Source organism: Pseudophryne corroboree, chromosome 4, assembly GCF_028390025.1.
Source record: "Pseudophryne corroboree isolate aPseCor3 chromosome 4, aPseCor3.hap2, whole genome shotgun sequence".
Lineage (NCBI taxonomy): Eukaryota > Metazoa > Chordata > Amphibia > Anura > Myobatrachidae > Pseudophryne > Pseudophryne corroboree.
The window spans coordinates 945,171,309-945,185,972 of record NC_086447.1 but is presented as its reverse complement, the minus strand read 5'-3'; the positions used below and the strand labels follow the sequence as shown (position 1 = coordinate 945,185,972).

At 45.5% G+C, this 14,664-nt stretch overlaps 1 protein-coding gene across 1 annotated transcript in view; it reads right to left on the bottom strand.

Annotated features, from left to right (window-relative positions):
• Nucleotides 1-14,664, bottom strand: part of IARS2 (isoleucyl-tRNA synthetase 2, mitochondrial) — a 349,183-nt gene that overhangs the window by 29,404 nt on the left and 305,115 nt on the right. The gene's annotated exons all lie outside the window — the stretch shown is intronic.

Genomic DNA, 14,664 nt, shown 5'->3' with positions numbered 1-14,664 from the left:
CAGATTGATGTGTAGATTCATTTGATGCTTGTTGTGAAGTTGTGGGACATTGCAGCGAATAGTTATGATTACATGTATAAAAGCTAAAATCACTTTTATTAGAACAATAGATATTCCAAACAGGTAGAGGACAGGAAACTCAGGCCAGCCCTCTGGATGTCTTCAAGGCTGAACCTGATCAGCATATGCAAAGGAACTGGTGACTCATCGTGAACCCCTCCCCCAGAAACTAGATAACACATTGATTACACAGGAGCTCAGGGGCTTTTTTGGTCTCAGAGGAAGATGGAGTCCCAGCATTACTTTACAGAGAGAGAAAGACATAAGATGCATTGGAGGGAATGGTAATTGTATCGCTGGCCTGTAACTGTATGTAACTATATGTATTAACTGCTTACTGTGTGAGTTGTAATCATGTAACTATAGGTATACTGTACTTTGTAATATATATTGAATCCATATCCTTTTAATAACTAATATATACATCAATGAGCTTTGAAACTCAGATAATGTGTGGGTGTATTGTTTTCTCTTATGGGATGCAGTGTTTTGCGATGTATAGCGCACATTCAGGGGATATGGTAATAAGAGGTGCAGGCGTTTACAATATATATTAGAGCGGGCATTTTAAATATTTGTAAGAAATCAATTTGGCATTCTTAGATGGGGGCTGGTCCGGGATATCAGGGTCTTAATGATGCACTGTACATTACAAACGCGGCTGTAATTGACTGGCTCCGATGGACGCATAGCGAAGCTGATGAAAAAAACATCCATGTGTATTGTTGTGGTATCAGTAAGCCAATGATATGAAATTTCAAGGGACAATGTGTTTCTCATAATATTTAAGATGCTAAAATTTATTTTTATTGTTGGAAAACAAGGTTCAAATAAGTCATATTGTGTTTGATTCAGATTGGATTGTTTATCTGTTAAGTAGGGTTAAAAGTACATTTAAAAGTTGTTGCATAGCCTTGATCTAGTTATTTTTTAAACTCAGGCCTAAAATAACTTCTGGTGCTTGTATGGTGTATGATTTCTTTGTGACAAAGGAAGCCGCATGGTCTGTCCTCCATTTTGGACTAACCACATGGCCTGTCCACCATTTTGTGTAACCCTCATGGATGTGGAAGGGGAAGGAGCAGCGACCATTTTCTAAATGGCTGATTTTCACTGCTCAGAATAATCAGCTTTCCTTGGTCACATCAAACACCATTTATGAGTTACCAATGCATTTATTTAACCCATGCCATAGTCAATTACAAATAGTTTCAGCTGGGCCTAGTGAGAGTTAATAGATGAATACTTGATGTAAGAATTACACACAGATATAAACAAAGTTTTTATTTTATTTTTCCTCCAGGATTTAGTTAAATCTGCTTGCTATAAGATAGCCATTGAAATGCAAATTAACCTGTGTAACTGCTTTTTCTTAGCAGTGAAAAACCATTTTTACAGGCAGGCAAAAGCACATAGCTTTGATATGCAAATTAGAAGCACTGAATGGGTAAATGAGTCTCAGGAGACCAGTGAATGGTACATATATATAATATTATTATAATTATGTGTGTGTTTATATCAATGTATGTTCTGCAAGATAACTATCCAATCTGAATCATATCATTTAAATTATTGATCATTGCTAGATTCATTTAGATCTGTGTGAAACCGAGAAGATATTTGTTGCTATATAGTTAAAAATAAAACAGTATTTTAAGGAAGTAAGTGAAAAGATACAAACGCAGGTCTGCATAAAAGTTTATACAGAACAAGTTGTGTCTAGTGGGCAATAGTAATTAGTATTGTTCACATTTATAGAGCTGTGTGATTTATTGCGGACGCAAAGTGCGTAAGAGTACGGGCGCTAAGTACAAATTACACAATAGTGTCGTTTAGTTCAAAGGTGGGAGACATTTAATACAACAGCACAAAACTATCAGATTTCAAAAGCAGGTTACTCTAAATTTTGTTTAAAAACTGTATTGCCTCTGGGGTAAAGCTGCTTATCTGAATGAATGAAAATTTTCTTTACAGAAAAACAAAGTATACCTGAGTGAGCGAACGTAGGAGTGAGTGAAATTCGAACCCCGGAATTCGGGATCCCGTTGTTTGGTACATCAAGTGAGTGGAGGCTTGGTGGCGTGAGGCGGCTGACTCACGTTAGTATAAGGTTTAATACGCAAATCGTGAGGTGATTTGCAGAGGTGCGTGATAGTGCATAGTATTGCGAAGTATTGAAGTTAAAAGGTTTTTGTATTACGCTCCAGACTGAGGGTCGCAGTTTGTACAACGACCCGTGGTCGTGCGGCAGATAAGTAACAAGTACCTAGATGCTGTGCGATTGGACCGCGCGTTTGTGGGTGCGATAGATAGCGCAACATGATATCCTTTTTACGAACTTTTGCGTAAAATCGCGGTATCATTAGCGCTGTATAGAGCATACGCAAGCGTGATTTGTGTATAATAAAGTGCACAGGGAGTTTTCGCTGGTCTCTCTCAGGAAAATCTCCAGCGGTGTATATTCACTGGAATAGGTAAGTCACTCCTAAACACTTTCAGTAAATAGAAAACAGATAGGGACCTCACTGGGTACACGGTGGTCACTATTGGAGTGAGTCGTGGTACTCAGCGGAGGAGTGGGTGAAAGCGCTCTAAGAACTTTCACCGTCTATTCGTATTGTGCATTGGGGATTGCGTAAAAAGGGAAAAAGTCCGCGATGGGATCCAATTGCACAAGCGGTGGACGTTTTGTAGCCAGGGTTCAGGTTGAAGAGCCGCGGCCCAAGGGGTCAGCGAGGTTTGTTATGTGTCGTAAATATGGATCACACACTGAAGACTTTTTGTCTGAATTGGTACGTATGACTGACAAAGATAGGGTACCATTCCCTAGGGTGGGCAGCTTTGAACCAGAGGTATTGCAGAACTTAAGGATAAGAATATGTCTGATAAAATCCCGAAAACAAAGGGTCAGACATACAAATTGTTTAAACCTGTGACAGCAAGAGGGGTTGGTGAGTTTGATCCTAAGGTATTGCAGGTGGTAGGTCTAACCAAAGTCATATAAGACAAGAATGGAAATATAAGAACTGTTTGAAGTTGTAGCAACAATAAACAAGTAGAGAGGAAAAAAGAGAATGCAAGTACACCGCCATATGTAGACGTGGAAGCAGTTACGGCCAGCATACAAACTACAGAAAATAATAAAAATATGACTGTAACCTATATATGTACTAATGAATGTTGAAGTTTTATTTAGGAGAAGGTGATCTGATTGTTTTCAACCATTTGTCATGTACCCAGAGGAGTATCCAACCGGTAAAAGAAGAGCAGTAGCCTGTGGGGGAAGTGGCTGAGACCAGTGGAACAGGTAAGTATGGTATCATTCGCGTACATATATAGTAAAACCCCCAAAAAAAATCAAGAGCAACTTCAGAAATGGAGAAAAACCTGTCCGCACATTAGTATTTGCCAGTAGGAAAGCGGACAGAGACAAGGTAACCCCAGGGTATTTCTTTCAGTTACCATATAAGAAGTATTCATTCCTAGTAATGCCCCTAGTAAAGATGAGCTCGGAAATGTTTGTTGGACCACGTACAGACTCTTAATACGGGATGAGAAGGATTGAATGAAATACTTTGCATGACCTAGTAGCTTGTTAAACTTTTTTTTTTGTTTTTGTCTCTTGCAGTAATAGAAAACTCTCCATCTGGATAAGATCACTGGTAAACACTAATTCGGCAAATGGGAGGTGGCTGTCTCTGTGCTAATGGACAGGCTCAATAAGGCATTGAGTGTCAGGGTGCAGACTTCTTTGCAAAATTGGAAAGGAGTCACAGTAGCTAATCTTCGATAGTGTGCTATTGAAGATCACAAGAATAGTGCTAGGTGCAGAGAACAACAGGTGGAGAGGTTGAGGACGGTAAGTATACTGGCACATACAGGAAAGACCCATCAGTCCAAACCCCAGATCCCTAATGGTCAATAATATGTTACACTTGTAGGAAGGAAGGGCATTTTGCCAGAGGTTGTAGGAGTAGTAGGACACATAGTCAATATAGATCCCCTAGACAGAAAACACAAGCCACATTATTAAACACATAGACGGGACCAAGGGACATATAGTAAGGAATCATAAGCCATATAGAAAACACAGATTCGGCTAATGGGAATAACAAAATAAATGCAACATTACCCTTTCACAAAACTTGAAGACTAATGTCGCATTCTACTGTTCTAGATGCATGTCCATCACAGGTAGAGGAAATTATCTCACAGATACCGGGTTCCCTATGAACTTAGGATGGACAGGACACTGGATTGATGGCTGGGATAGTCCCAGTAGAGATAAGACACACAGAATTTTTTTTTTTAAGGGGAGTAGACCAAGTAGAGAATCACTTCCCCGTAGTGCCCAATCCAGTTGTCAAATTTTTATAAAATCTTCTTCACCTCTACAAACTCATCTGTCACCAACCTCTATTCTGTTTCTCTACAGTTTTCCTCTTCATCTTTTGCGTTCACACAGGGTGGTACAATACATGGACCCAAGTACAGTTCAAACTCCACATGCCTAGATCCTTCAGAGTTCTGCCCGAACCCAGTATATCTCAACAGCACGCTGACACCAGTAATACTGCAGTGTGCCTTGTCAGGGTGGAGAATGGGAATACTGGTGAAGGGAAATTTTGTATAGACACTGATATGCCTGTTGGTGAATGACAAACCTGACATTTTCTTCTTCCTTCTCTCCTCTAGAGATGTTTCTTTTTTCTTTTCTTTTTTTGAGTTATGCTCATGGTACTCTACATTGCAAACACACGATAGAAAATTAAAATGAAAAAAATTTGTGTTCCCTGCAGGAAGAGGCAGTCTGGAGGACAAAGGGGTATGACCAGGAGTCCTCAGGACTGTGGGCAGGTGGACACGGTAAGCCAGTAGCCCCTAGAGCATACCTTTCAAGTCTAGCTGAGGTGGCACACGGTCTGACTCATCTAGGCAAAGAGGGTAGGTGCAGGCTGATGAGAGCCTACTGGTGTGTGCCAGGATTCTATTCTCATGCAGGTAAAGAGACCAATGGCCTGTCTTGCTTGCTTGAGGAAGAATATTGGTAAAGCAATACCAACAGAGCCATCCCATATCCCTCCTGCAGACGGATCTTTTCAGGAAATACAAATCGACTTCGTACAGTTAACACCCTTTAGGAATTATTGTTATGTAATGGTGTGCACTGATGTTTTCTCAAACTGGGTAGAGGCATTTCCTGCCGCCACAGATGCTGCTGTGTTTACCGCAAAGAAAAATTGTGCAGAAATTTGTGTGTAGATAATGGTACCCCTAGAAGTAGGAGCAAAGCCTGAAATTGTACTATTGTGATCACAGATACTGCCACTAGTATTATGTAGCTTCGGAACCACTACCAGATCTTCACTCAACGAATCACCCTCTTCGAAATTTGTTTTTTTGTGTCTTTTTGGTTGTTTTTGGAAGACAACCTCATGTCATGATTGATCCGCACAATGATCAGAAATACACCAATGAGGTGACAGTACAGTACCTTATTGAGATGAGCCAGCATTTGAGAACTTGACAAAAGAACTTGAAACTGTTGATTGCTGGTATGCCAAATGCTGTCTTGATTATGAACCAAGAAACTGTGTGATTGTCCTTACGCTCAGGTTGCCTAATAGACAGGTGGGAAGGACCATACCAAGTTTCGTTGACAGCACTAAAGGTCGCAGAAAGAGAGATTTAGGTCCACTCGTCCCACTGCAAGAAGGTCGCTGACCCGGAGAGAACTCGTGACAAAGTAGTTTATTGCTCACATTCATCGAGTTTGTGAACTGTGTGTTCAAAGAGCAAGGTGGAGAGCAAAGTGAACTGTGTGTTCCAAGTGAACTGTGTATTCAAAGAGCAAGGCAAAGATAACCTCGTATCACCAGAGACTCTGTTCCGTGAAGACTGAGAGGCGGCACTGTTGAACACTACCTGAGCGTACTAAAGGATTGCAGAAAGACCAGTCATTGTAATTGATTTGTTATGAACAAGAGTTGTTTTGTTCTATTTCTCTTTTCTCTCTTTCCCGCTGACAAACATTTTCTTTCAGGATATTCTATTTTTGCAAGGTTTTTTTTTTTATGAGGAGTCGAGTGTGGGACTGGAACTGGTTTCTGGAGGAAGGAGTGATTTCCTTATAGGATCCCAGGGTTAGCCGATTAGTTTGTTAAAATCAGAGAAAAATCAAAGGTCTAGTAGTTATGGAGTTCAGAGGTAATCAGGAACAAATCAGACAATGGCTATTCACACATTGCAGATAAAGAGCTCATTAATATATGTGGTAGAAAGGTTTATGAGTGGCTCTCCCTGAACTCCGAAGGTTTATGTTATTTAGGAAGGACACTACTTATAACCCTTGTTCAATGATTAAACAGACCTAGCATACGTTCCAGAAATGGAAACAATGTTCAGAAATGATAGGAATATGTAGATCATGAAAATTTTATATGTCACTGTCACGATTTGGTTGTGTCTTTTTCATCTACCCAGCAGAACCTCAATCGAATCCAAACATCAGTGTACAAAGACGTAGGTACATGTATGTGTGAAATATTCATTGCAAATCAGACATTATAGGCCAAAGCACTGTCCCAGCATACTCTATAGGTTGAATGTTGTCCCACACCCAACCAGTGGTCCCGTGACCGCCGAGTGCATATAGAGGATGTCTCGTCCTTCTCCCTGTCTTCCCCAAATATAGTCAAGTGTCTGATTTGCGAAATGCATACATACTTGTGTCTAGGTCACCGATTATTGTATGAAATATTTTTTTTTTATGTTAATAATTGATGGCAGTTATTGTTTACTGCCAAAGGGTGGACTGTCTAAGTCAAAAATATTACATAAAGAGAACATACAAACTACACACATCATAAGTCGCTATACTTGCAAATACGCGCAGCGAGCACAGCAATATATGGTAACACACGCATTTACATGGACATGCCACAGAGATGGATTCGACACTTATTTCATACAGTACATAATTATAATAATATCAAGCGCCAGACATCATGATGATTTAAAATTATATATATTGAAGTAATGTCATGTATGTGTATTATTTGAATGAAACCACATAGACCGGTCATGTTTACTATTGAAGCAACCAGATTGATGTGTAGATTAATTTGATGCTTGTTGTGAAGTTGTGGGACATTGCAGCGAATAGTTATGATTACATGTATAAAAGCTAAAATCACTTTTATTAGAACAATAGATATTCCAAACAGGTAGAGGACAGGAAACTCAGGCCAGCCCTCTGGATGTCTTCAAGGCTGAACCTGATCAGCATATGCAAAGGAACTGGTGACTCATCGTGAACCCCTTCCCCAGAAACTAGATAACACATTGATTACACAGGAGCTCAGTGGCTTTTTTGGTCTCAGAAGAAGATGGAGTCCCAGCATTACTTTACAGAGGGAGAAAGACATAAGATGCATTGGAGGGAATGGTAATTGTATCGCTGGCCTGTAACTATATGTATTAACTGCTTACTGTGTGAGTTGTAATCATGTAACTATAGGTATACTGTACTTTATAATATATATTGAATCCATATCCTTTTAATAACAAATATATACATCAATGAGCTTTGGAACTCAGATAATGTGTGGGTGTATTGTTTTCTCTTATGGGATGCAGTGTTTTGCAATGTATAGCGCACATTCAGGGGATATGGTAATAAGAGGTGCAGGTGTTTACAATATATATTAGAGCGGGCATTTTAAATATTTGTGAGAAATCAATTTGGCATTCTTAGTACGCTACACTGATAAAGGGGCATCACACTGAGGAGACAGGGTACATTATATGTGCCGACGTGGGCTGACGTATCACTGCTCACCAGTTTTCTCAGATAGAAAGACGTTTGGTTATACATCAGATTACTTTTTCTGAGAGATATAAGAAGAGATAACACCCGTCCCGCAGTGCAAGAAAATGTTAATAAATCACCGGGCTGCACATCCGCCGGCGTCACTCAGACACCCACCGGACCGACACAATGTAACAATGAAGTCAGACAGCGGGGCCCAGCCTGCAGAGGTGACGTAATATATTATGCGTCAGGAAAGTGGGGACAGCAGCAGATATCGGAGGTTCCACACTACTACACAGCCCGATAATTAGTGCTGCAATCCTCCGAAGGGATCAGTATGATTTAACGGCCACCAGAATGCCGACATCGAGGAAAGAGACCCCTTGCTGCGCTCGCCACAGGGTCTCTTCCCAGTCTATGGGTGTCGTGGCTAGAGCCCCTGTTCACCGGGATTCTGGCTGTCACCACTGTCAGCTGTCGGGATTCCGGCGTCGGTATACGGACCGTTGGGATCCCGACAGCCGGAAAATTATCTGTATCCCCCTCGGAACATGGAAACTACATTAACACATTCGGCCCCTATATCTCTTCCTGCCCCTGTAACCGGGAATACAGGCAGCCACCACATTGCTCCTTCCTGCCCCTGTACCTGGAAATACAGGCAGCCACCACATTGCTCCATCCTGTCCCTGTAAACGGGAATACAGGCAGCCACCACATTGCTCCTTCCTGCCCCTGTAACCGGGAATACAGGCAGCCACCACATTGCTCCTTCCTGCCCCTGTAACCGGGAATACAGGCAGCCACCACATTGCTCCTTCCTGCCCCTGTAACCGGGAATACAGGCAGCCACCACATTGCTCCTTCCTGCCCCTGTAACCGGGAATACAGGCAGCCACCACATTGCTCCTTCCTGCCCCTGTAACCGGGAATACAGGCAGCCACCACATTGCTCCTTCCTGCCTCTGTAACCGGGAATACAGGCAGCCACCACATTGCTCCTTCCTGCCCCTGTACCCGGAAATACAGGCAGCCACCACATTGCTCCATCCTGTCCCTGTAAACGGGAATACAGGCAGCCACCACATTGCTCCTTCCTGCCCCTGTAACCGGGAATACAGGCAGCCACCACATTGCTCCTTCCTGCCCCTGTAACCGGGAATACAGGCAGCCACCACATTGCTCCTTCCTGCCCCTGTAACCGGGAATACAGGCAGCCACCACATTGCTCCTTCCTGCCCCTGTAACCGGGAATACAGGCAGCCACCACATTGCTCCTTCCTGCCCCTGTAACCGGGAATACAGGCAGCCACCACATTGCTCCTTCCTGCCTCTGTAACCGGGAATACAGGCAGCCACCACATTGCTCCTTCCTGCCTCTGTAACCGGGAATACAGGCAGCCACCACATTGCTCCTTCCTGCCTCTGTAACCGGGAATACAGGCAGCCACCACATTGCTCCTTCCTGCCCCTGTAACCGGGAATACAGGCAGCCACCACATTGCTCCTTCCTGCCTCTGTAACCGGGAATACAGGCAGCCACCACATTTCTCCTTCCTGCCTCTGTAACTGGGAATACAGGCAGCCACCACATTGCTCCTTCCTACTCAGACCTGGTCGCAGGTTCTACATCCAATCTATGCCTACACACCTGTCCAATGCTCAGGAGATCAGACTGTCTATACAATCCTACTGCATACCTGGTCGCATGTTCTACATCCAATCTATGCCTACACACCTGTCCAATCCTCAGGATATCAGGCTGTCTATACAATCCTACTGCAGACCTTGTCGCAGGTTCTACATCCAATCTATGCCTACACACCTGTCCAATCCCCAGGAGATCAGACTGTCTATACAATCCTACTCAGATCTGGTCGCAGATTCCACATCCAATCTATGCCTACATACCTGTCCAATCCTCAGGAGATCAGACTGTCTATACAATCCTACTCAGACCCGGCAGCAGATTCCACATCCAATCTATGCCTACACACCTGTCCAATCCTCAGGAGATCAGACTGTCTATACAATACTACTCAGACCTGGTTGCATGTTCTACATCCAATCTATGCCTACACACCTGTCCAATCCTCAGGAGATCAGACTGTCTATACAATCCTAGATCTTGTTTGCAGATTCCACATACGGATTGGGTGTAGAAGGACTGAGAAGCACAGACGGATGAAAGTCCTTCTCATAGATTTATTAGTGACAGGGAACAGCAATAGAGTGTCTGGGATGTATTGTACTCAATTATCCTTAATATACGGATTTACAGCCTGAGCTGGCTCCACTGAGGTCGGGTAACTGTGAACCGAGCTTAGCAAGGAACCTCGGGTTTCGTAACTGCGGCAGCCGCAATCGAAGGTGGCAGGATAGGTCGCAGATAATCATGCGGTTCTTTAACGGACTGTCTGGAATTATGGAGGAAACTGTGGCAAAAGAGCGTACTTGAGAGTTCTGGTATCAGCAGTGTCAGCTTGCAGAACTCAGGATACTACTTCGACACTGCTGCGGAGCAAAGAAAACGAGCAACACAGCATGGCTGTGTAAGGCGTTGCAAAGGGAATCTCTGTAAACCAAACTCCCAGGTTTATACCTGCAGGCAGCAGACTATTGGCTACCAAGGTCAGCAGACCTATCCAGTAGTTGACTGGCTAATGCAGTCACCTAACTGTAATCCAAGATGACGACTTCCTGAGCCGCCGAATTCCCGCAGCCTGTACCTGATTTAAGACTCCAGGGGAAGGCTCCATGAGTCCCTGCAGACCTGCTCTCACTCATCGTCCGCCACCAGCAGCCTGCACCTCCCCCAGAAGGACCCCAGCCACAGCACAGGGATGGGCAAGTCCAGACCCCCTGGCCGTGACACACACCTGTTCAATTTCTCAGCAGACCTTCAGTACTGCATCTCGCGTACACACACTTCCAATCTTTGGCAGACCGTCTGCCACTCACCCAGTGTCCCATCACCCCACTGTACTGACCCCAATGTCCAGTTACATCACCGTGTCCCCAGTTCTACACTGCCATGTTCACTACCAGTAAAAACGAGTTTTATGGTAAGAACTTACCTTTGTTAAAACTCTTTCTGCGAGGTACACTGGGCTCCACAAGGAATGGACAATGGGGTGTAGAATAGGATCTTGATCTGAGGCACCAATATCCGAGGCCTCCTATATCACCCCGCCTTCCAGCACAGGAGCTCAGTTTTTAGTTAACCAGCCCAATGCAGTAGCAGGAAAAGAGACGACAACAGTTAGTAGCCACAACACCACATTCTCACGACAGGAGACGTGTCAGCGGCTAATGCCATACCAACCCAAAGAAGCTAAGTGCGTCAGGGTGGGCGACTTGTGGAGCCCAGTGTACCTCGCAGAAAGAGTTTTAACAAAGGTAAGTTCTTACCATAAAACTCATTTTCTGCTGCGGGGTACACTGGGCTCCACAAGGAATGGACAATGGGGATGTCCTAAAGCAGTTCCTTATGGGAGGGGACGCACTGAAGCGGGCACAAGAACCTGGCATCCAAAGGAAGCATCCTGGGAAGCGGCAGTATCGAAGGCATAGACCCTTATGAACGTGTTCCCTGAGGACCTCGTAGCCGCCTTGCACAATTGGTCAAGGGTCGCACCACGTTGGGCCGCCCAAGAAGGTCCAACAGACCGAGTAGAATGGGCTGTAATGTGAGCAGGAGCTGACAAACCAGCCCTCACATAAGCATGTGCAATCACCATTCCAATCCATCTGGCCAGAGTTTGCTTATGAGCAGGCCAGACACGTTTGTGAAATTCAAACAAAACAAAGAGAGAATCAGATTTTCGAATAGAAGCAGTTCTCTTCACATAGATACGGAGAGCCCGTACCACATCCAAAGACCGCTCTTTGAGAGACAAATCAGGAGAGACAAAGGCCGGAACCACAATCTCCTGATTAAGGTGGAACGAAGAAACCACCTTAGGTAAATATCCGGGACGAGTCCTAAGAACCGCCCGGTCACGGTGAAAAATCAGATATGGGGAACTACAAGACAAGGCACCCAGATCCGACACTCTTTTAGCAGAGGCAATAGCCAGCAAGAACACCACCTCAAGGGAAAGCCACTTAAGGTCAGCTGAACCAAGAGGTTCAAATGGAGGCTCCTGCAACGCCTCCAAAACCACCGACAAGTCCCAAGGAGCCACAGGCGGGACATAGGGAGGTTGAATTTGCAACACACCCTGGGTGAAAGTATGAACATCAGGTAAAGTCGCAATTTTTCTCTGAAACCACACCGACAAGGCAGAAATATGAACCTTAAGGGAGGCCAGACGCAGGCCTAAATCTAGGTCTTGCTGCAGAAAAGCCAAAAGTTTGGCTGTACTAAACTTGGAAGCGTCATAATTGTTAGATGCGCACCAAACAAAGTAGGAATGCCAGACCCTATGATAAATCCGAGCAGAAGCCGGTTTCCGGGCCCGCAACATAGTTTTAATGACCCCTTCAGAAAATCCCTTAGCCCTCAAGACGGAAGCTTCAAGAGCCACGCCGTCAAAGATAGCCGGGCTAGGTCCTGATAGACACAAGGGCCCTGAACGAGGAGGTCTGGGTGTTGTGGTAGTAGAATTGGACGCTCTGACGATAGGCCCTGCAGGTCTGAGAACCAGTGCAGTCTGGGCCACGCTGGAGCTATGAGAAGCAGATTTCCTTTTTCTTGCTTGAACTTCCGAATTACCCTGGGCAGGAGTGACACCGGAGGGAACACATACGGCAGCCGAAACCTCCACGGCACCGCCAGCGCATCCACGAATACTGCTTGAGGATCCCTTGTCCTTGCTCCGAAGACCGGAACCTTGTGATTGTGTCGAGACGCCATCAGATCCACGTCTGGAAGGCCCCACTTTTCCACGAGGAGTTGAAACACTTCTGGATGGAGGCCCCACTCGCCGGCATGCACGTCCTGACGACTGAGAAAGTCCGCTTCCCAATTCAGGACTCCCGGAATAAATATTGCCGATATGGCCGGTAGATGGCGTTCCGCCCAACGTAGAATCCGTGAGACTTCCTTCACTGCCAAACGGCTTCGAGTGCCGCCTTGATGATTTATGTAAGCCACTGTGGTGGCGTTGTCCGACTGTACTTGAACAGGACAGTTCTGAATTAAATGCTGGACTAGGTTCAACGCATTGAAGACCGCCCGCAATTCCAGAATGTTGATCGAGAGGAGAGATTCCTCCTTGGTCCACCGACCCTGAAGGGAGTGTTGCTCCAGCACCGCGCCCCAACCTCTTAGACTGGCATCTGTCGTCAACAGGACCCAGTTGGATATCCAGAAGGGACGACCCCTGCACAATTGTTGGTCCCGGAGCCACCAATGTAGCGACAGACGGACCTCCGGAGTTAATGAGATCATGTGAGACCTGATCCGGTGAGGCAGGCTGTCCCACTTGGCTAGAATCAGCCTCTGGAGGGGGCGAGAATGGATTTGAGCATACTCCACCATGTCGAATGCCGATACCATGAGGCCCAGCACCTGCATTGCCGAATGTATAGACACTTGCGGACGAGAAAGGAAGCAACGAATCCTGTCCTGAATCTTCAGGACTTTCTCCTGAGACAAAAACAACCTCTGGTTGTGAGTGTCCAACAACGCTCCCAGGTGCACCATGCTCTGAGCAGGGACCAGGGAGGATTTCTTCCAGTTGATGAGCCACCCGTGGGCAGGAGAAGATCTGGGGAATTTGCCAGGATTAACAAGTCGTCCAGATACGGTAGTATCCTGACCCCTTGACGGCGGAGTACCACCGTCATCACCGCCATAACTTTGGTGGAGACTCGCGGAGCCGTTGGTAACGCCCGAAAATGGTAATGTAGGTTGCCAATAGCGAACCTCAGGTATTGTTGATGTGACACTGCTAAAGGAATATGCAGGTAAGCATCCTGTATGTCCAGGGAGACCATGCAGTCCCCAGGTTCCAAGGCCAGAACTATAGAGCGAAGGGTTTCCATACGGAACTTGGAGACCTTCACAAACCTGTTCAATGCCTTAAGGTTGAGAATGGGCCGGGCGGACCCATTTGGTTTCGGGACTAGAAACAGCGGAGAATAGTACCCCCGGCCTCTGAGCAAGAGGCACCTGTACTACGACTCCTGTATCCAGGAGGGTCTGTACCACCGAGTGTAGAGTTTTTGCCTTTGTCTTGTCCAAAGGGACGTCTGTCTGGCAAAATCGATGAGGGGGTCGGTATTTGAAGGTTATGGCGTAACCTCGAGTGACGACTTCCCGTACCCAGGCATCTGAAGTGGTCTTTAACCATTCCTGGGTATACCCTAAAAGCCAGCCCCCCACCCTGGGATCCCCCAGGGGGAGGCCCGTTATGCAGCAGGCTTATCGGTCTTGGTAGCTGGCTGACAGGCAGCCCAGGCTCTTTTGGGCTTCGGCTTACCAGGTTTGGAAGTGCGGGCCTGCTTATGGTACGCCTGACCTTTTGCTTTACCTGAAGGACGAAAGGGACGAAAGGGGCGAAAGGACGTACCTTTAACCTTCGACACAGAAGGAGCTGTATTAGGCAGACAGGCAGTTTTGGCAGTAGCCAAGTCAGCCACTATCTTATTTACGTCGTCCCCAAACAGAATATCTCCCTTGAAAGGGAGTACCTCCAGGGTTTTTCTAGAGTCCAGATCCACAGACCAGGATCTCAGCCACAATATCCGGCAAGCCAGGCTGACGTAGTAGAGGCCTTGGCTGCTAGGATACCGGCATCAGAAGCCGCCTCTTTAATATATCGAGAAGCTGTGACAATATATGA